We start from the raw sequence: 23,081 nt of genomic DNA, 5'->3' as shown, positions 1-23,081 counted from the left end.
AATGAATTAAATAACTAAAACTATACTATCGCAGCAACCTTTTCTCCCACCTCTCTGCTTCTGCTTCTAATAAAGTCTATTAACAATCAGTAGCTCTTACAACTTCCACAGCTGTAGTCTTGGAAATTGGCTCTTCCCTGGGCTTATCTTCTGTTTATGTATTTGTTACTTTCTGTTTTACAAACTTGTCTATATTTTCTGCATTCTGTTGACTATTGTATGAACCTTCGTACTATATTACGTTTACAATTTAATGACCATTTTCTAGCATGTTGTTACAACATACATCTCACGCATGTTGCGATTATTGTAATTTTAGTTATAACTGTCATGTGATTACTTTTGTTACTTGTACTTTTTGGAGCTTTTCTCCTCGGGCCTTCACTGAAAAAGGGCTGCTGCTGCCCAGTCAGAATAACCCAGCCAACAAATGTCTAATAAAAAATAAATAAAATAAACAAAAAAGGCTGGCTGTTAAAATGTTTATGTACATTTGGAGATCAGTAAGCCAAGCAGACTACTAAATCAACTAACTTTTCTTGGAAAGAAATGCAAAAATGGACAAACATACAGGTATTTTCAGAACCACTAGGGACAGATATGCCAGAGCTGTCAGCACCAAAAGTTCAAACTGTACCTCCTTGATTATGCACATTTTACAATAATTGGAAATAAAAATAAAAGACAATAACACGAATTATAGTAAACACATGAATATACTCAGTTATAAAAATGGATTTATACACTTGTCATCTTTATTGACTTCTTCTTCTTTCGGCTGCTCCCGTTAGGGGTCGCCACAGCAGATCAACTGTTTCCATTTCTTCCTGTCCTCTGCATCTTGCTCTGTCACACCAACCACCTGCATGTCCCTTCTCACCACACCCATAAACCTTATCTTAGGCCTTCCTCTTTTCCTGTTACCTGGCAGCTTCATCCTTAGCATCTTTTTCCCCAATATACTCTGCATCGCTCCTCAGCACATGTCCAAACCAACGTAATCTTGCCTCTCTGGCTTTGTCTCCAAACCTTCCAACCTGGGCTGACCCTCTAATACCTGGGCTGACCCTCTAATATACTTATTCCTAATCTTGTCCATCCTTGTCACACCCAGTGCAAATCTTAACATCTTCATCTCTGCCACGTCATGCTCTGACTCCTGGCTTTTTGTCAATGCCACTGTCTCCAACCCGTATAACATAGCTGGTCTCACTACCCTCTTGTAGACCTTTCCTTTCACTCTTACTGATACTCGTCTGTCACACATCACTCCTGACACTCTTCTCCACCCCCTCCATCCTGCCTGTACTCTCTTCTTCACCTCTCTTCCACACGCTCCATTACTCTGAACTGTTGATCCCAAGTACGTAAACTCATTCACTTTCACCACCTCTGCTCCCTGCATCCTCACCATTCCTCTGTCCTCCCTCTCATTCACACACATATATTCTGTCTTAGTCCTGCTGACCTTCATTCCTCTTCTCACTAGAGCATATCTCCACCTCTCCAGGGTCTCCTCCACCTGTTCCCTACTCTCACTACAGATCACAATGTCATCTGCAAACATCATAGTCCACGGGGACTCCTGTCTGATCTCGTCTGTCAACCTGTCCATCACCATTGCAAATAAGAAAGGCTCAGAGCTGATCCTTGATGTAATCCCACCTCCACCTTAAACGCATCCGTCACTCCCACCGCAGACCTCACCGCTGTTACACTACCCTCGTACATATCCTGTACCACTCTTACATACTTCTCTGACACTCCCGACTTCCTCATACAATACCACAACTCCTCTCTAGGCACCCTGTCATATGCTTTCTCTAAATCCACAAAGACACAAGGCAACTCCTTCTGACCTTCTCTGTACTTCTTCATCAACACTCTCAGAGCAAACATCGCATCTATAGTGCTCTTTCCTGGCATGAAACCATACTGCTGATCACTAATCATCACCTCCCTTCTTAACCTAGATTCTACTACTCTTTCCCATAACTTCATGCTGTGACTGATCAGTTTAATCCCTCTGTAGTTACTACAGCTCTGCACATCACCCTTATTCTTAAAAATCGGTTCCAAAACACTTTTTCTTCATTCCTCAGGCATCCTCTCACTTTCCAAGATTTCATTAAACAATCTAGTTAAAAATATAATAAAATAAAACAGATTAGGGCGAAACACAGCTCACAGATAAAAAGACCAAATGGCATTAATCCAAAGACAAAGTATAAGAAGTCCAATCCCATAAACGATAGACAAATCCAAAAAAGTAAAAAACGTAGTTTATTCCAAGCAGGTACCAGAGTTAGCGCTTTCACCTTTCGGTTTCTTCAGACTCATTAAAAGGTACAAAGTTGCTAAATCTTAAATACCATTAAAGGCGGGAAACATTAATTAATCAAAACTCATTAACAAGCAATATACCATTTAAAGGAATACATGGAAAAAAGAAACAATACCCTATAGCTAATACATCATAAACATATACATATTGCAAATAAGCAACAAGCATATATACACATATATATAGTATATAAATACACATATAAAAATGTGAAAAACATCACAGTGCATTCACATGAAATATATAATAAAAATATGATGAAAAAATAAATATAACAATAAAATAAAAAATAATAAAGTAATTAATAAGCTATGGGATAACACATATACTTAGCACAGAATATATGGTGCAGGAACCTAAAATCCTATAGAACAAAGCTATGTAACTCTCAATCTCCTCATCCTCAAAAAAGGTTTCAAAGATAACTTAGCATTTAGGCCAGGACACACATCTGACCTGAGCTTCATAATCCAAATGTTCACTCTATTCTCGGTGTGTGTCCTAATGTCACCTCCACGTATTCCTTTAAATGGTATATTGCTTGTTAATGAGTTTTGATTAATTAATGTTTCCCGCCTTTAATGGTATTTAAGATTTAGCAACTTTGTACCTTTTATTGAGTCTGAAGAAACCGAAAGGTGAAAGCGCTAACTCTGGTACCTGCTTGGAATAAACTACGTTTTTTACTTTTTTGGATTTGTCTATCGTTTATGGGATTGGACTTCTTATACTTTGTCTTTGGATTAATGCCATTTGGTCTTTTTATCTGTGAGCTGTGTTTCGCCCTAATCTGTTTTATTTCATTATACTTTGTTATTGCTGCTTGGTTTGGGCGTTCACCCTGTTTCATATATTTTTTTTATTCAATCTAGTTAAAAACTCCACTGCCATGTCACCTAAACACCTCCATGCTTCCACAGTTATGTCATCTGGACCAACAGCCTTTCCATTCTTCATCCTCTGCATAGTTGTCCTTACTTCCTCCTTGCTAATCCACTGCATTTCATGATTCATTATCCGCATATCATCCAACCTTCTCTCCCTCTCATTCTCTTCATTCATCAACCCCTCAAAGTACTCTTTCCATCTGCTCAACACACTCTTCTCTCTTGTAAGTATGTTTCCCTCATTATCCTTTATCACCCTTACCTGCTGCACATCTTTACTAGCTCGGTCCCTCTGTCTAGCCAAGGTCCTTTTCTCCCTCCTTAGTGTCCAACCTTTTATACAACTCTTCATACGCCTTATCCTTAGCCTTCGCCACCTCTCTTTGCCATGCAACTCATCTCCTTTTACTCTTGTCTACTTTCTTCATCTCTTTGACAATCCCACTTCTTCTTCACCAACCTCTTTCTCTGTATACTCTCCTGTACTTCTTCATTCCACCACCAGGTCTCCTTGTCCTCCTTCCTCTTTCCAGATGTCACACAAAGCACCTTTCTAGCCATCTATCTTACTAGCTCTGCTGTAGTTACCCAGCTATTCGGTAACTCTTCACTGCCACCCAGTGCCTGTCTTAACTCTTCCCTGAACATCACCTCACAATTACCCTTTTTCAGTTTCCACCATTTGATCCTTGGTGCTGCCCTCACACTCCTCATCCTCTTCTTTATCACCAATGTCATCCTACATACCACCATCCTATGCTGCCTAACTACACTTTCCCCTGCCACCACTTTACAGTCTCCAATCTCCTTCAGATTGGCCCTTCTACATAAGATATAATCCACCTGTGTGCATCTTCCTCTACTCTTGTATGTCACCCTATGCTCCTCCCTCTTGTTAAAATACATATTCACCACAGCCATGTCCATCCTTTTCACAAAATCCACTACCATCTGGCCTTCTGCATTCCTTTCCTTAACACCATACCTACCCATCACTTCCTCATTCCCTCTGTTCCCTTCACCAACATGCCCATTGAAATCTGCTCCAATCACCAGTCTCTCACCCTTAGGTATAGTCATCACTTCATCCAACTCACTCCAAAAATTTTCTTTCTCATCCATCGCACACCCAACTTATCAAACAGGAAAGATGGAAAACTCATGATGGGATAGAAACAGCCGGTCCTCAAGTTACATAATGCTATTGTTTAATGCTCGGTATACAGGGTCTGCCGGCATGTAAATCAGGGGGAACACCACATTACCACATCTAATTGGTTCTAAAAGCTGACTAAACTCTCTGCCTTCCTAATACATAAAGGTAATAAGTTGCAGAACCTCCCAGCCATATAATCGAGAGTCTTCTTTTTTAAGCTCAAGTTACAGGCTGATAAAGTAATCAGTGCCTGGTTGGTCCTCATGCAGAAGTCCAGTAAAAAATCATCCCTCACAAGAAATATCTAATTACATTTTTGTAGCATTTATAAACTAGGAGCATCTACCCTCTAAATCACGTGGTAGCCTATAGATGAATAAAGACAGTTCAGGGGGGCGTGGCCAAGATGTTGACTGAGTAACAGAAGCTTTCATCAGCTCTGTTACAGTTTCTTTATCCCTGACAGGAAATTTATTTTTTTTAATTATTCCTTTTACTTTTTTTAACAAATAATATCAAGTAGTCATATCTAGTAAAGTAATATCCAAAAAAAGAATACGTTATTTTTTTCAATTTTCTGTCAAAGTGTCTCCTGGAAGTTCTCTGTCTTCAAAATCCAAAATGAGCCACACAAAAGGAATGACTCAGGACTCTTCATTAAGAAAGGATATACAGTTTGTTCTTACCAGTCTACAGGAGCTCTCTCTTAAAATGGATAAAATGGACAACAAAATCGAGAACTTCAAAGAAAACACTTGACAAATGGAACAACTACAAGAAATATTAAATCAACAAAAAAAAAACAGATAGGGATAGAGGATGCCTTGAATTATTTTGAAGGAAAACTGACAGAAGATGAACATAACCTGGAATTTTTACAAAAACAAAACACCTTGTTGCTGGAAAAGATTGATGACTTAGAAAATAAATCCCGCAGGAACAATATTAGATTTTTTGAATTACCTGAAGGCATAAAAATGACAACATGACAAACTTCCTAACAACTTGGATTCCTAAAACCCTTGATCTCCCAGAAGGGATGTCTTTTGGTATTGAATGAGCCCATAGAGCTTTATAAAAAATAACATTTCTCTGAAAGAAGCTAAATCCAAGATCCACAATTGTAAGATTTTTCTCAACAGAAGATAAAGACCTGATTCTAAAGTCAGGGTGGGCTAAGTCCCCTTTTAAAATCCAGGCTCAAATAATAAGGTTTGATAATAACTTTTCATCTGCAGTAATGTCTAGAAGAAAAACATTTTTACCTTTTATAAAAGACCTCAAAAAACATCAGGTCAAAGTACACCTGCTCTTCCCAGCTAGACTGAAAATATTCCTCACAGATGAAACAAAAATCTTTGAAGACATGGACAATGCTATAACATACTTAAAACATAAGAAATGGAATGGAATAACAGCACATTAAAGAGACAAGCAGAAATAAATCATTGGACAACCAGTGAAAAGAAGATGAAATTAAAAGAAAAATGACAACTTATTGATTTGCTTTCCAGCTAAACACCAAATAATCAATAACGCTCTTCAATCAACAAAGCTTTGCAGATTAAATTTCATAAAGTAAAGCAGAACCCCAGACTCAAGATCCATTAACATCATATAAAAGGTCATTTTAGTTAACTAATATATATCTTCACAACTTTATATAAATGTTACAAATTATTTAAATATTCTCTCAGATTCAGTCTACTAGGAATATGCATCTGATAATATATAAGCAACAGTTTCCTCATATCATCCTTTTCTTATAAATATTATAAATCTTGATCTATTAGCACTTGATAAAATCATCAGTGTCAAAAGTTTATTTGTAGTGATGTCATTTGAACTTATAGAAAAATTCTGGTTAGTGTATGAGTAAGGTAAAGTTAAAACAATGTGTCATTTGCATTTTTTCATTTATTACCATTCAGTAAAATTGGAAATATATATATATATATATATATATATATATATATTCAAAAAAACGTGTATTCAATGCAATAGCCTCCTTGAAGGTTTGATAGTAACTTTATAAGATTTACAAATATATACATGCAGCTATGAATAAAAAATATACTTAGGAGTGAAACTGCATGGAATGGCTGCTATCACACAATTGGATATTCTAGTTCATTTAACTCCGATGATGTTTTTAAAGTGATTATCACAGATCGGGTTTGGGTTTGTGACTAAAATGCTTTCCAAGTTGTTCAGTTAATCACGAACACTGTGATGCAATAATTTAGTGTTTTTTAAGGCTTTAGAATGCTGATACGCTGTAAGCGGATTTATGATTAAATTGTATGCTACAAGAGGGAAAAGTTGCATGAGCTAAGTAAATATAGCCCTTACCTTAAGAAGTTTGACAATATATTTATTCTCACCACAGTCGCAAGGTAAAAGCCTCAATTAAACAAGTAAATCCTCGGTCGCTGAATACACGCAGATGGAAGTGATAATCTAGTCTTAAAACAGGAAATGATTCTGGTTACCATAGCAACATCCTTACGCCCTATGTACTAGTATGAGCACAAGGGCTATTTTAACATGACGATAAAGCATGTAAACATTCAAGAAAGCATTAGCAAGCTTAAGATCTTCCTAATGCAAACATTAACTGTACCGTTTTTATGTGGTGAACCCATTGGTAAACAGAAACAGATCTTGTTTAATTGCTGCCTGCTAATATCTTACATTCTTAATTAATAGAAAGTCACACAAGATGTTAATTTTAAAGAAACTGTATTAATCAACAAGCGACTGCATATAGACCATGTCCAAAAATGTTTCATAAATAAATCTGCTTACACTACAGCTGGTTTACAGAAATACAGTATGAATAAAATCTTTGACATTATTCAGTTTAGAAATATATGGTTCCCAGGGAACAACTGCATTTTTTTTATATTATCTCAGTATCATATTTGCTCATAAGAATATCAGAAATAAATTTATGGAATTGCTGAATTCTAAAATATGTCTTAATTGTTTTCTGTGCTAAATGGCTACCATGAGCATTTTGTTTGCTTATAAATGTCATAACTGGAATATTTTACATATACAAGTTTAACAGCAGGACACAGTCATATATTCCACTGTACTTGAGGTGAAACAGAGCTTCCTTATTATCGACTGACTTACATGTCCTTTTCCATAATATAATCCATAAATCGGGTGACACACTCACAGTATTTTTCTTGTTTATTGGCAACAAATAGCTTAGCAATTTACATACTTGTCTTGGATGCCAAAATCATTAGAAGGATGCTGGTTTTGTTCCCACTTCAGAAACATGGTTTATGTTTATGTCAACATACTGATCCTAAAGTGCAGTGAATGGGGATACTCACTTATAAGGTTCTGTTGTACAGATTCTCACTTATGAAGCTCTATCCTCTTGATAACAATTTATACACAACAACAAAATGGCTTCATAAAACTACATAGATAAGTAGTTAGTTTGTCAAACTAAACTGAAGCCAAGTCAAAATATCCGGTTATTAATAAAGTGATAATTGGTACATAACATTATTCTCCAAAGCAACTCCTTCTATTATTTAATTAACTATTTATACCTGAGACAAAAGCTTTAGTGGACAGAAGTAACACAGAGAATAAGTATATAACAGTGTATACCAGCCACGCTGATCATTTATTAACAAATATAACCATTGGCAATTCACTAGAAACTTTAACAGAGATATTTTTGAAGGAAAAATGAATTTCTCAGAAGTACTAATGTAGGATGCTGCATTTGACAACATTGGTTGTTACAATTTAAATAGGATTATCATACTGCCATATCCTTTTTTGCAGTCATTTAATGCATTAGCAAATATGATATGTGACATGGTCTTCCTCTACTCAAAATGGGAGTTATGTAAGTTGACTGAGTGTCACGATTCTTTAGATACAAGTCAAGAATGGTGCTATAACCAAGGAGGATACAGTAATACATCTAATGAATACTCTATTAAATATAAAGTCACGCGGCCTTTAAACCACTGTTGAATTGATATGGCTTGTGGAAATTTGCAATTGATGTATTAAAAAAAACAATCTATTGACATGTTGCCGCTAATATCTTAGATTGTTGTTTCTTAATACATTAATGTTCTGATACAATCTAAGTATTATGTGCTTTGTAAGTAGCATTAGTCTAATGTTGTTGGTTAAAGCATATGTTTATTTGTACATCTGATACTATTTTTATTTAAAATATTTAAAATATTATAACTTGGTTTTCAAAAGTGTTATGAAATAGTTGTGAAATTAGATATTTTCTCTCACAATCAACAACAAAAAATGGAAAAAAGTGGATTGTAAAGAAAGAAGAAAGGTAATAGTATGAAAAAAAGAACACATGATGTACAAATAAGTCTTAAAATAAAGACTTCAACTCTAGCAAGCTGAATGAGACCTGTGATTAACAGAAAACACATACACTTATGCTCTTATACTGTGATATAAAAGTCTTTTTCTTGTACATGTATACTTTACTAGCAAATGTTGAGAAGATAAATAATAATTTATCTATGTTCTAGAAAGTGATTTGTTGATATATTTTGTTAAATTACATGATTAATAATAAGAATAAATACAAAATATGTAGTTGGCTCCACTTTACTTACTACTGAATGGAAGGAAATGTGTGGATAGTACTTATATCTGAGTAGGGACTTTTAGACTCCAGGCGGGCAGGAAAAGTTAGAGTAATGTTTATTTTACAGTTAGCAAGACCTAGTTCAATGTTCACGGAGTCTATAAAAATCTTATATACAATTTCTGCACATATAAGTCTAGACAATGCTAACATGTTCAATTTTATGATACCACTGTATAGAGGAGTGAATAAAAAAGTTATATATAGTAAGACTTCTATAAAAAGAAACCTTAATCCCATTGATATAGCACAATGTAATTTATTTTTATTTATTTTATTTTACATTTGTTGACCAGGATAGTCCGACTGGATGCATGTCCATTTTCAGCGGAGGCCCGGGGAGAAAAGCTCCAAGGGTAAGCAGATACAGCATTACATAATACCAGCATTACATATTACAGACTATTTACAGTGATTACATAAGTAAACAAATTAAACAAGTTCCACAGGTTACAGTTAATCCTAAGTGTAAATCAGGATTAAATTACACAGTAAATTAGTTAATAGATTTTACACATTCTAGAGGAGTTAGCCAAGCTTGATGCATTGATATAGCCAGTTAAGTGCCAAATGTTGTTTGAGTCTAGTTTTAAATTGACCTAGGGTGGAAAGTAAGGTAATATCAGCTGAAAGAGAGTTCCAGGATCTACCTACAGAGTTTGCAAAGAGAGAGTCACCAGCTGCGTTATTTATTTTGCTAGTCTGAATTAGTAGTTTGTTAGAGGATCTAAGCGGTCTAGGATTGTTATAGGGGGGTGTTAACATTTTTAAGTGCAGGAGTATTGTCCGGATTATAGAGGGTTTTATAGGCCATAATCAGTTGGTTATACTGGATTAGGCTGGGTAGTTCAAGCCACCCAAGCTGGTTTAGATTAATGCAATGATGTGTCCTAAAAGGCAGCCCACAGGAAAACATGGCAATGTGGTTGTAGCAAATTGAGAGTTTGTTAAGGACAGTCTTGTTTAAATTCGAGAGTAGGGGGGGATGTATACAGAAGGGTGGAAAGAAGGCGAGAGCAAGCTATGGCAATTTTATCTGGAGGAGTTGGGAAGGCTTTTATTCTGTAAAGTGACCCTAGTTTTTTATTGATGGTTTTGATAGTTTGGTTAAGATGTAGGTCAAATTTTAGATTATCTATGATGACACCTAATAGTTTTGTAGAGGAGTATACCAAGAATTCTTAGATAGTGGATATGATCCTGATATTCTGCTTGATATTAAGACCCAAGTAATAACAAATAGGTCGACTACCTTTATACCTATATTTTTGTCCAATGGTGAATATAAAAGTAGTAATTCTAGTGATGATAGTAGGGATGGGAAGCTTAGATATATAACTTCATATAATACTAGGACAAGATCAGTAAGGAATATTATTAGTAAATATTGGACAGTATTAATGGCATCCAATGAAATTAGGGCAATTTTGGATGATAAACCTAAGTTTGCTTATAAAAACATGAAGACAATAAAGAGCATGTTATGTTATAAAGATTTTAGAACGGAAGCTGATTTTGCCTGTGTCTTAAGAAAGAAAGGTACTTCTATATGTGGTAATTGTAGTTGCTGTGATGACATTCTCTGTGGGTCATCTGATAATAGTAAATTTTTGCATCCATTAACACATAAGGAATTTACATTTGACATCTCGGCCACATGCAATACAAATAATGTGGTCTATTTAGCAACCTGCACAGCATGCTGTTCATTTTATATTGGAAAAACTACTAGGAGATTAAAAGAACGCATAATAAAACACAAGTCTGAAATTAGAAGAGCCTGTGGAAATAATGCACTGTTTAAGCACATTAGTACACATGGTTTAGGTCATAGATTTAAATTTAGAGCAATTGATGCTGTTACACTATCTACTAGAGGAGGTGATATTGGAAATTTACTAGAGGTCAGAGAATTTGAATGGATCATTAGATTTTCAGCAGATCAACAACCAGGTTTGAATTCTGCTGTCTCTTTAAAACCTGTTTTGACTAAATAACTTTTTTAGGCAAACTTCAAAGGACAAAACCACCACCGTAACAGGTACAAGCATGCAAAATCTGAAGGTAATGCTACTCAATGCTAGAAGTCTAAACCTCAAAATGCATTCTCTCGAGGCACTCCTAAAAATGGAGAACATCGATATCTGTGCAGTAACTGAGACCTGGTTCAAGGCTCCAGAGAGCACCCCTGCAATACCAGGCTACAACTCTTACCACACTTTTCGGCCACCAAACCAGGACCAAAACACTAAAGGTGGAGGAGTGTCAATATTCACCAAGGATATTCACACCACCAGGCTAGTTGGCCAACACAATGTGTCTGAAATTCTCCAAGTGCAACTGACACTAGGTAAGACTGCAATCCAAATTGTAGCTTGCTACAGATCCCCCACCATACCCCAAGATTCTCACTACACCTTTCTAAACATACTGGAAAATATTAAGATAGAACCAAACACCCTAATACTGGGTGATTTTAACTACCCTGCCATTAACTGGGAAAACTACTACACCTTTGCGCAACGGTTCTTGGAATCCTAGATCTGGTCATTACCAACATGGGAATTCAATGCTCCATACCTATGGTCACCCCCTCGTTAGTCAGGTCTGACCATAAGCTAATCACCCTTAACATCCACATCCCACCCCCACCCCCCAGTAAAGAAACAACCATAAAAAACTTCTCCAAAGCCAACTTCATGCTACTCAAGTCAGAAGTGACAAACTTCATGACACCCATGCAGACGGGAACTGAAAGTTCAACTGCTGAATCCTACACTAAGGCACTGTACGAGCACATCCACTCAAGCATGAATCGTGCCATCCCAAATAGAACCAAAATGCTCTCATCCAAAAAAAGGAAGCCAATCTGGTGGTCCCCTGCCATAAAGAAACTTTACAACAAAAGGAAGAAACTTTTACAGAAAAGAGGAAAATCCCAGGATGCAAAAAACTCCCTTACTAGCCTCAGTAAAAACTGAGATGCCTCATAAAATCCTTCAAAGCTAGTTACGAAAATAAAATTGCCAAAGATTCCAAAGACAACCACAAAGCATTCTATAACTATGTCAAGAATCTAAATGTCAATGCTCAGATCTGCACTGAGCTAAAACAGAATGGCATTAAATATACTGATCCGAAGGATATTGCCAATATCCTGGCAGATCGATTCAGTGCCAACTTCACCCCCGTCTCACCCCCTAAATGGCCCATCTTAATACCAGAAGATTGCCAAATTCCAGTAATAATGGCCACACAAGTACAAAACGCACTCTCTAAAGCCAAGAATACAGCATCCATGGGACCAGTTGACATCCCGGGCTGTGTACTACATGAACTACAATATGAACTGGCACCTCACCTAAGTGTCATGTTTAATCATAGCCTCACCTCAGGTTTCGTGCCCACTGAGTGGCGCATAGCTACAGTTATCCCAACCCACAAGGGGGGATCCACCTTGGATCCAGGAAACTACTGTCCCATCAGTCTGACAAGCCTTATCTGCAAGGCCATGGAGCGTATTATCATGGAACTTATAAACAAAGACATTGGCAACCTTCAAACACTGGACCCCACCCAGTTTGGGTTTGTGAAGGGCCAATCTTGTCTCCTGAATCTGATTGACTTCTTTGAATCAGTCTCCAGAGCCATGGACAAGGGTAAGGTGGTCCACACAGCCTATCTAGACCTTGCCAAGGCCTTTGACACCATTCCCCACTCTGGAATCATAGATAAACTTACTAAGTTGGGCATTAATCCCTATGTCACCCAATGGGTTGCTAAATGGCTTACTGATAGAACCCACACTGTAAAAGTAGCCGACTCCAAATCCAGCTCCAGACAAGTGACAAGTGGAGTACCTCAGGGTTCAGTCCTGGGGCCGATCTTGTTTGGCATCTACTTCTCTTAAGTACAGGTCAACACTAAGGGACTCTGGCTAACAAAGTTTGCAGATGACTGCAAACTGGGAGCCATTACTGAATCCCCAAATGATGTGGATACTCTACAAAGGGCCTTACAGAAACAGATGCTTGGTGCCAGAGCCATGGGCTCAAGCTCAATGCCAAGAAATGTATTGTTATCCCCTTTGGGAAAAAACATGTATCCATGAATTACCATATAGGTGGCAGTACACTAAACACAGAAAGTGTGATAAGAGACTTAGGGACACAGGTGGACAGTGGTCTCACCTTCGATAACCACATCGCCACAACAGTCAGGAAATCCTTCTATGTGGCACACCTCATCACAAAGGGCTTTTCATCCAGAAAAAAGGAGGTCATTGTCCCACTGTACTCATCCCTCATTAGACCCATTATAGAATACAACGCCCCATTTGGTATGTACCTCTCAAGACATATGCAACAACTGGAAAGGCCTCAGAAATACCTCACTAAAAGAATCACAGGCCTAAAGCAGATGCCCTACGCTGACCGCCTTAAAAAACTCCAGCTATACTCTGTCGCATATCGTCTACTCATAGGCGATCTCTGCTTAACATACAAGGCCATGTCAAACCCAAAGCTGTTGGACATGCTACACTTAAAGAAATCCCAATCCCTCAGAGCTACACGCTCCAGGGATCTAAACCTTGTCATCACAATAAACAAAACATGCTGGAGGGATAGGTTCCTGACCCAGAGACTCCCCAGACTCTGGAATAGATTGCCCATGCATGTCAAGCAGAGTGCCTCTTTGGACCTCTTCAAGAGGAACCTTGACGATTGGATGGGAGAAAGGAAATTCACCCCAGGGATCACGTCAGTCGCCCTGCTAGACAGGGGTCCAGGAAAGTAAATAATGTGGGAAGAAATAGCCAGGGAATTGTTATGGCTAGGCTTGTATAGGCCCTAGGGCTGATAGCCTAGTACCAACATATGAACCTAAATTACAGCGTACAAAGTTAAAGTAAGATTTTGAATGTATTTTGTAAATTTTAACCAATTTGTAACTAAAATATTGATATAATTTTATGTATTACTGTTATGTATTGATTTTTAATATGAATTTTAGACTGATGCATTCCATCATATTAAGTTAATCACATGATATTTGGGCTGTGTGTCATGTGGTTTATGTCTCCTATTTAAATGCTGTTTTTAAGTGAACCTGTGTTAAAGCATTGAGAAAGGGTAAATACCTGAAAGCTTTGTGTTATAAAGGTCGTTTTTGCTCAGCGTTGTGTTATTTATTGGATTTATCTTTACAGTGTAGAAGTTTTGTAGAGGAGTCAGGGGAGATTATTATGCCATCATTTGAATTTATGGCAAAGATGAAAGCAGTAGACCTACATGTTGGTGAAAATAACAGCATTTTAGTTTTTTTGGGATTTAGGATCAGACAACATTCAGAAAGCCAGTTTTCTAGTGTATTAAAAGTCGTCTGAGTAGCTGACCATAAGTCTATTGGAGATGTGGCTGAGCAAATCAGGGTAGAGTCATCAGCATATTAGATACAGCTGACTTTTGGGATGACAGTATAAAGGTCATTAATGAAGATGGAGAACAGCAAGGGCCCTAGTATGGAGCCTTGTGGTACTCCAAGGGTGTTAGGTAGTAGGTTAAAGAGTTTGTTCTGCCAGAGGACAGCCTGCTGTCTACCATTCAGGTAGGATTGAAACCATTGAAGGGCTTTAGTATCTAGACAGAATGTTTGCAGGGTGTTGATTAAAAGTTGGTGATCAACCATATCGAATGCCTTGGAAAGATGCAAGAAGAGGGCTGAGGATATATAATTATTGTTGTGATTATGGTTTATGGTGTTGGTAAAGGCTAGGAGGGCTGAAGTAGTGCTGTGATGAGGACGGAAGCCATGCTGAGTGTCTACCATAAGGTGATTCTGGATTAGGTGGTGCATGAGTTCTCTATGAATACATTTTTCCATAAGCTTTTCAAGTGGAGAGAGTACAGCAAGTGGCCTATAATTGGAGAATTCAGTGGAGCTGCCTCCTTTGTGAAGTGGGATTACATAGGATATTTTCCAGATGGTGGGAATTTTAGCTTCTACTGTGGTTCAAGTGATTAGTATTGAGACGGGGTAATCAATGGCATCAGCTAATTTTTGTAGGTACTCGTCAGGGAGTTGATCAGTAGAGAGTGTAGTGGGTTCTAACTTTTTTGATTAAGGCACGGATAAGTGAAGTGGTGACTGGCTGGAAGCTGAACGTGAGTAGGTTTATAGGGGTTGTACTTTCATGACCAGGGGAGCTAGGAGGTAGTTGGCTAGCTAGGGCTTGAATTGTCTCAGTAAAGAATTGGTTAAAATTGTCAGAAATATCTTCAGGGGTTTTATCAATAGTAGCAGCAGGGATTGGGGTTGAAGTTTGTCCAGGATGTAGTAGATTATTTAAACCTGCCCAAAACTTCTGAGGGTTATTTTGATTTACTGTCTGTAAATTACAGTAGTATTGTTTTTTGTCTTGTAAAATGGATTTTTTAGTTTAGTTCCTGGATTGCCTGTATTTAATGTGATCTTGGGGGTCTTTAGTAGAATGCCATAAAGCCCATGCTTTGTTTCTAAGGGTAATGTTGAGTTTAGACTCTTTAGGAAGCCATGGCGCAGTTTTTGCCTTTGTTTTCATTGAACGAACAGATGCATGCAAATCAAGGATCTCAAGGAATTTGTATGCTACTGCTTCCTCTAAAGGGAGGGGTTTTAGAATAGACCAATTACATGAGTTTAGTTCTTGTTGGAATTTGGCAGGGTCAAAGTTTTTATTGTTTCTAACCTTTCTGAGTAAGGGTTGTTGGGGGTTAATGGCTTTGTGCTTAATTATATATGCGAGAAGGTGATCGTTTAGGCCATCAGGGAGGGTACCAGAGGTGTACAGTTGGGGATGACTATTTATCAGTACCCAGTCAAGTATGCTTTCTTTTTGGTTGGGTTTACCTATCCTGGTAGGGGTTGATATGATTTGTGTAAATGCATGCAGGTTAATATGGGTGGTTGGGGATTCTGAGGAAAGTACAGTTGTGTACACCTACCATAAATGTAGATGTTCGAGTGTCTTCACTGTTGCAGTCATAACTGTAGGGTATTCCTGCCGGCAGGCAGCCCGAGGTTGGCCAGAATTCCAAAGTCTGGGTCCGGCGTCGGCTGTACCAGCAAGTACCCTGACGTCAGAACGTAGAGGTATAAAGCTGACAGCCGACGCCATCTTCTCCAGCCTTTCTTGCCCCAGATGTCAGAAGCCCCCAAAATAACCAAAAGGTGTCCAAAAAGAAACACAAATACACCACAAAGGAAGTGGAAGAGAGAACAAGCAAAAATAAAAGGGGAATGGTGGGAGGGAAACACCGACTGCAACAGTGAAGACACTCGAACATCTACATTTATGGTAGGTGTACACAACTGTACTATATTCTTCGTGTTTCACTGTTGCAGTCATAACTGTAGGGTAGAACCCCAAAGCTGTGAATGAGGGAGGAGGTTATGCAGTAGAAGGGGCAGCTAGAAGACCCTGCAAAACAGCAGAGGCAAAGCTTGCCCTAGACTTAGAATACAAAGGGAGATTATAGTGCTTAGAAAAAGTATGCAGTGAACTCCAAGTGGCAGCCTTCAAAATGTCCTTGGTAGGAACTCCTCTGAGAAAAGCTGCTGAAGTGGCAGCTGCTCTAGTAGAATGACTTCTAACAATACCTGGAATCTGTTTGCCATAGTGAGAGTAACAAAACCTTATTCCATGAGCAATCCATTTGGAAATAGTTTGTTTAGAAATAGCCTTACCTAGAGAACTGAAGGCATAAGAGATAAACAATTGATCAGATTTTCTGAAATCTTTAGTTTTATCCAGTTAAAAACGTAGTTGTCTGTGTATGTCCAATGAATGTAAGATCCTTTCCCCTTTATTTTGAGGATTTGGAAAGAAGGTAGGAAGGTGAATAGTCTGATTTAGAGCCACCTTAGAAATCACCTTAGGCATAAATGTAGGATTGGTCCTCAAGGAAACTCTGTCTTGGTGGAAGATAATATATGGTTCCACAGCCATGAGAGCTTGCAATTCTGAAACCCTTCTGGCAGAAGTCAATGCCAATAAAATAGCTGTCTTCCAGGATAAGAACTTGATATCGAGCGCAGCAGGCTCAAAAGGAGGCAAAGTAAGTTTCTCCAAGACATAATTAAGATCCCAAGCAGGAACAGGAGGAGTTCTGGGAGGTCTTAAATTCTTAGCCCCTCTCAAAAATTGTCTCACCAGCTGGTGAGAAAAGATGGGAGGATCAGTGTTGAAATGAGCCGAGATAGCAGAAGCATGAATTTTGATGGAGGAAAAGGAGAGGCCTTTAAGCAAAAGGTCAGAGAGGTAAAGCAAAATCGAGGAAATATCAGGCAAAAGAGGATCAGAACCTCGATCCTGCATCCAAATACAAAATCTTTTCCATTTAGAAGCATAAGATTTTCTAGTGCTAGGCCGCCTAGCTTCTAAAAGAACATCCAAAACTTGTTTGGGAAGAGAAGAAGGAATCAAAGGCCCTTGTAGAGCCAAACTGCCAGGCATAGAGTCTTGATTTGAGAGTGCAGCATCTGACCCTGATGCTGGGACATAAGAGAAGGGATCAGAGGTAGGATCCAAGGAGGTTCCAAGAATAGGTGTTTTAAAGTTGGATACCAAAACTGCCGAGGCCAATTTGGAGCTATTAAAATGATAATCTTGGGTTTGTCCTGTTTTATTTTCAGTAACACCCGAGGCAGAAGAGGAGGGAAGGCATATCCCGAAAGATTCCTCCAGCTGAAAGACAGGGCATCCACTTTCCAAGCTGTTTTGTGGAAGGACCTGGTGCAAAAGAGAGGCAACTGATGATTGAGATGGGATGCAAACAGATCTATCTGAGGGCAACCCCAAACTGCAGTAATCCTGATGAATAAGTTGGTGTCCAGCATCCATTCGTGAGGATCCAAAAGGTTTCTGCTTAGGCTGTCTGCTAAGAGATTCTGTTTTCCTGGAATGAATTGAGCTTGAAGATGCAGATTCAGATTTAGAGCTGTGTCCCATAAATTCATGGCTAGTCTGCAAAGGGGGTAAGAGTGAGAGCCCCCTTGCTTGTTTATGTACCACATAACTGTGGTATTGTCTGTATGAATCAGAAGAGGCCCTGGTTTCAAAAGATTCTGGAAGGCTAGAAGAGCATTTTGGACTGCCAACATTTCCTTCAGGTTGATGTGCCAGAGAAGATGCTTTTTTGTCCAAGAGCCCTGCTGGCAAATGTCTAGAAAATGAGCTCCCCAAGCATAATCCGAAGCGTCCGTGGTTATGATCTGAGAAATAGTCCCCAAAGGACTTAGGGTATACAAATACCCAAATAATGTGCAAATAGGGTCCGTGTTTCATGAAAGTTTACTTAAAACCTTTAATAAATGTGGTTTAGAGATAGTCCAGCTTATTATTGAAGAAAATGAAAGGAAGCAAATTTCACTTGAACAAGAAATTAATAATCTGGATATCAATATCAAAAAGGACCTTATATTTGGTATTAAACAAGAAAGTGAGAGATACTTTCAATTAAGAAATGATATTGATTTGAAATGTGAAGATACAATACAACGTAAAATGGGAAAGTTAAATAGGGACATAAAAGAATATGCAAACAATACTAGTTATCCGAAACCTGCACCATTTAATGTTAAAGTTAATTTTAGGAATTTTAATTATGGTAAAAGAAGGTTTTATAATAATGAAAATGTGGAAACAGGGAATGTAGAACAAGATTATGATACAGATTTTCCACCTTTGCAAGAAGTAGGTCAAGCACAATATTTACCCTACAATAATGAAAGAAATTTTCAATTGAGGGGGGGAGAAGGGGGAGGGGGAGACAATTTTAGTTGGTACCCCGGTTCCCACTGACAGTTTAGAAACAGAAGAGGGCATTAGGTTTGAGAGTGAAACCAAGAGTATTTATAATGGTTTTACTATTTATAATTTTAGCAATATTAGTCTGAGGACAGAATATTTTGGTCTTTTTAGCAAAGGATTGAAATACAACCCAGTGAAAAAAGGAGATGTAACCGGTACAATTTTAGATATCAAGTTATTTACTAGGAAATTAAATTTAACTGTTTTGGCCTCTAAAATGGGGTTAGAAAGAAATAACAATGGAATTACTGAATTAACTAGGAGTTCGACATTCAATCCACCTTTAGCACCACAAATAAAGAATTTTGAAAATGTATTGGAAAGAGAAATTAGGAAACTTGAAAAGAAAGGCAATTATAAGAACAAATACAGAACTAATTTTAAGAATGGTGAGTTCGAAGTTTTGAAAGAAATAATGGAAAATCCTGCAGTAAGAGTGATGAAACCAGATAAGGGGGGAGGGATTGTCATTATGGATAGAACTATTTATGAAACTAAAATGAATTCAATACTTTTAGATGGAGGAAAATATTCTATAGTTTCAAAAAATGAGTTGGCAGTAGCATATAGGAGAATTGACCTGGTATTGGAAAATTTGTTAATGGATAAGGTTATAGACATCAAAACCTATAAATATTTAGAAGTAAAGAAGCCAAGGGTAGCAACCATGTTTGGTATACCCAAGATTCATAAGAATCAGACTGATCCCCCTTTAAGGCCTATAGTTACGGCAGAAGGGGCAAAAATAACGCCTTTAGCCAAATATGTGGATAATAAAGCTAAACACATATGGATGAATAATGACATTATTTTAAAAGACTCGTGGGATTTTTTAAGGGAACTTACGCCTAATACATATAAAGATGAAATAATTTTTATCACAATAGATGTTATAGACCTCTTTTCTAGTATACCCCATAGGGAAGGTATGGAATTCTTTGAAGAGAGTATTTATGCGGATGAAAAATTGTCACAAGAAGAAAAAGTGACTATTGTGACATTAATGGACACTATATTAAAGTATAATTATTTAATGTTCAACGGAGAATATTTTCAACAAACATCAGGGGTCTCCATGGGGGCAGCTTGTGCCCCCACTTTCGCCAATATAGTGCTTGCTAAATGGGAAGAGAAATTTATAGTGAATTCTACCTTTAGACAATATTGGTCACTTTATCACAGATTTCTGGATGATATAGTGATATTTTGGATAGGGGGGAAGAAAAATTCAAGGAATTCATTTCTTATATAAATTCAACTACAAATTATTTAAAGTTCACTTATGCTATGAATGCAGTTGTTATTAATTATTTGGATATTGAAGTTTATAAGAAAGACAAGAAATTAGAAACCAAGGTATTTAGAAAAGATACATATTGTAATTCTTACTTGCATTACGATAGTTTTCACCCTACCCATTGTAAGAAAAATATTGTAAAAGGCCAGTTTGTGAGAGGCTCGAGGATGACAAGTGATGAAGGAGATTTTTATATAGAATGTAATAAATTAGAAACAATGTTTTTAGATAGAGGTTACCCGTTGGAATTTGTAAGAGAAATAAGAAGAGAAGTTGAGATTGGTAGAAGAGATAAATTTCAACCAATAAACGGAATAATGGAAGTGAAGAAAAAGGGCTTTGATAGGAAAAATGTAAATTTAGATGAGAATAAGAATGTAAAAAGGTTAATTACAGAATTTAATACCTTAAGTAAAGATGTTAAATATATTTTTAAGAGAGAATGGGAAAGATTTTCTGCCTTTACTGACATGGAAGAAATAAAAAATATAATACCTCAAGTGACTTTTAGAAATCCACCCAATATAAGAAAGAAAATAGAAGGATATGGAAAGTATAGAAAAAGGGCAGAAAATAGAAAGGTTGGAACTTTTAAGTGCGGGAGATGTGCACAGTGTCCTTACATCATGAATAAAGATGAATTTTTTATTGAAAGTAGGAAAAGAATGATAAAAAGTAAGGATAGATTTAATTGTAATACACAAGGAGTAGTTTACCTAGCAGTTTGCCAAAATTGTCAATCTTTTTATATTGGGAAGACAGAAAGGGTATTCAAAAGGCGTATATATGAACATATGTACGATATTGGTAAAGCCAAGGAAACAAATGCACTATATAGGCACTTCAAAAGTTGTATAGGAGCAAAATTCTTATTCTTTATATTAGAACAGGTAAAACAGGACGTTAGGGGAGGTTTATGGGAGGAAATACTGGAAAATAGAGAATTGTGGTGGCAAGTTTATCTTGATGCTTGTAAGAAGCCTGGATTGAATGAAAATATATCTATTGGACCTATTTTAAAGTTGAAGGCCAATAAAATTTGAGGTACATCATTTTCCTGGGTTGTATTTTTCAACAAAGTGATATTTTTATTACTTATATTTAATTATATATAGATTTTAACATATTCATGAGGTTTTATATTGACATATAAATTTTTATATTTATATTTATATTTATATATTTAAGTATTTATATTTATATATTTAGAAAAGAAAGTTTATTTGTAAGGTGTATTTTTATTATTAGGTATTACAGGTTTCGGACACTAGAGGGAGTTTTTTACATATACATTTCTATGTATTAGTATGCATTAGGTTGAATATTGTTTAAACATTTATTCATTTATTATAGGAACATATTTTTAATATATATTAAAATGAAATGTGGAAGTTGTTTAATATCACAATACATCAATTTATCAATTCATGTTTTTTTAAAAGGGGCTTAATAAATAGAATAAATAAATATTAATGAGGAAGAGAAAGAAGATGGATTGGTTCATTTAAACTTAATTAATTGGATTTCATAGGTTAATTAACCTGAATGTTACATATAAAAATGAACAAGTTTCTGTGTTATTTTATCTGATGAAGTCCTGCATGAAGGGACGAAAACGCATGTGGATTTTTTAAATAAAAGCGTTTATGCACGTTGACGGTGTCACTGTTCGTTACTAGTTACAAGATTTACAAGATTTACTAGTGATTGCACTCTACTCGGCGGCTTTCCAGTTCTTTTGGTATTATTTGTTTTATTTTCTGGACAGCCACACAAGGTTACTGGTTATGATCTGAGACGGTTGAGGCAGACGAAAGGGGTTCCCTTCGTTTAAAGCACAAGCCCTGGACCACCAAAGGAACTCTTTTTGGAGGCAGGGAATCAGTGGAATCATTGTGTCCAGACTGTGGTAATGCTGTGACCATACACTCTTTAAGTACCATTGAAGTTTTCTCATATGAAGCCTTGCATTTGGAATCAACAGGATGCAAGAAGCCATGTAGTCCAGTGCCTGCAGGAATTTCCTTGCAGTGAGCTGAGTTAAAGTAGCCAAGGTTTTGAAAATTGAGGCCAGCTGTAATTGTTTTTCTGGAGTGAGGAAGGCCCTTTGCGAGCTTGTGTTTAGAAGAGCTCCCAAAAAGATAATTTGCTGAGAGGGGATCAAATGTGACTTTTTTGTGTTCACTGAAAATCCCAGTAGTAGGAGAAGACGTTGAACAAAATGCAGATGTTGAAGTAGAAGGTCTTTGCTGTCCACCTGAATAAGGCAGTCGTCCAGATAGGGGTAAATTTGAATCCCTTGGAGTCTGCAATAAGTTACTACTGGAGCCAGACACTTGGTAAAGACTCTGGGCGCAGTAGATAAGCCAAAGGGCAGTACAGAGAATTGAAAGTGCCTCGTACCTGCCTTGAATCTGAGGTATTTTCTGCATTCCTGCCTGATGGGAATGTGTAAGTAGGCTTCCTTTAAGTCCAATGTCACCATCCAAGCATCCTGGGAGAGCACTGGAAGAAGTTGTTGTAGAGTAAGCATCCTGAATTTTGGAATTTCCAGAAAGGTGTTTAATACTGAAAGGTCCAGAATAGGTCTCCATGAGTTTTGTTTTCTTGGGACCAGAAATAGTCTTGAGTAAAAACCTTTTCCCATCTCTGAAAGTGGAACAGGTTCTATGGCTCTCATGGCCAGTAAAGCGTCCACTTGATTTAAGGCCTCTGACCATTGATGTTTTGGCAGATCTGGCCAACCGATAGACCTTGGCAGAGTATGAAAGTGGAATTTGTAACCTCTTAAAATCACGTCCAAAACCCATTTGTCTTGGGTAATATGAGTCCAATTTTGGTAGAAAAGAGACAGTTTTCCTCCGAGAGGGGCTTCCAGGTAAGG

General features: G+C 37.3%; 1 protein-coding gene across 1 annotated transcript in view; it reads right to left on the bottom strand.

Moving 5' to 3' along the window:
• The window catches only part of LOC122790680 (src substrate cortactin-like), a 1,120,562-nt gene that overhangs the window by 1,061,887 nt on the left and 35,594 nt on the right, over positions 1 to 23,081 (bottom strand). The window lies entirely within an intron of this gene.

Source organism: Protopterus annectens, chromosome 16.part0, assembly GCF_019279795.1.
Source record: "Protopterus annectens isolate FY-2018-M chromosome 16.part0, PAN1.0, whole genome shotgun sequence".
Taxonomy (NCBI): Eukaryota; Metazoa; Chordata; order Ceratodontiformes; family Protopteridae; genus Protopterus; species Protopterus annectens.
This window is presented reverse-complemented; position numbering and strand designations above follow the sequence as displayed.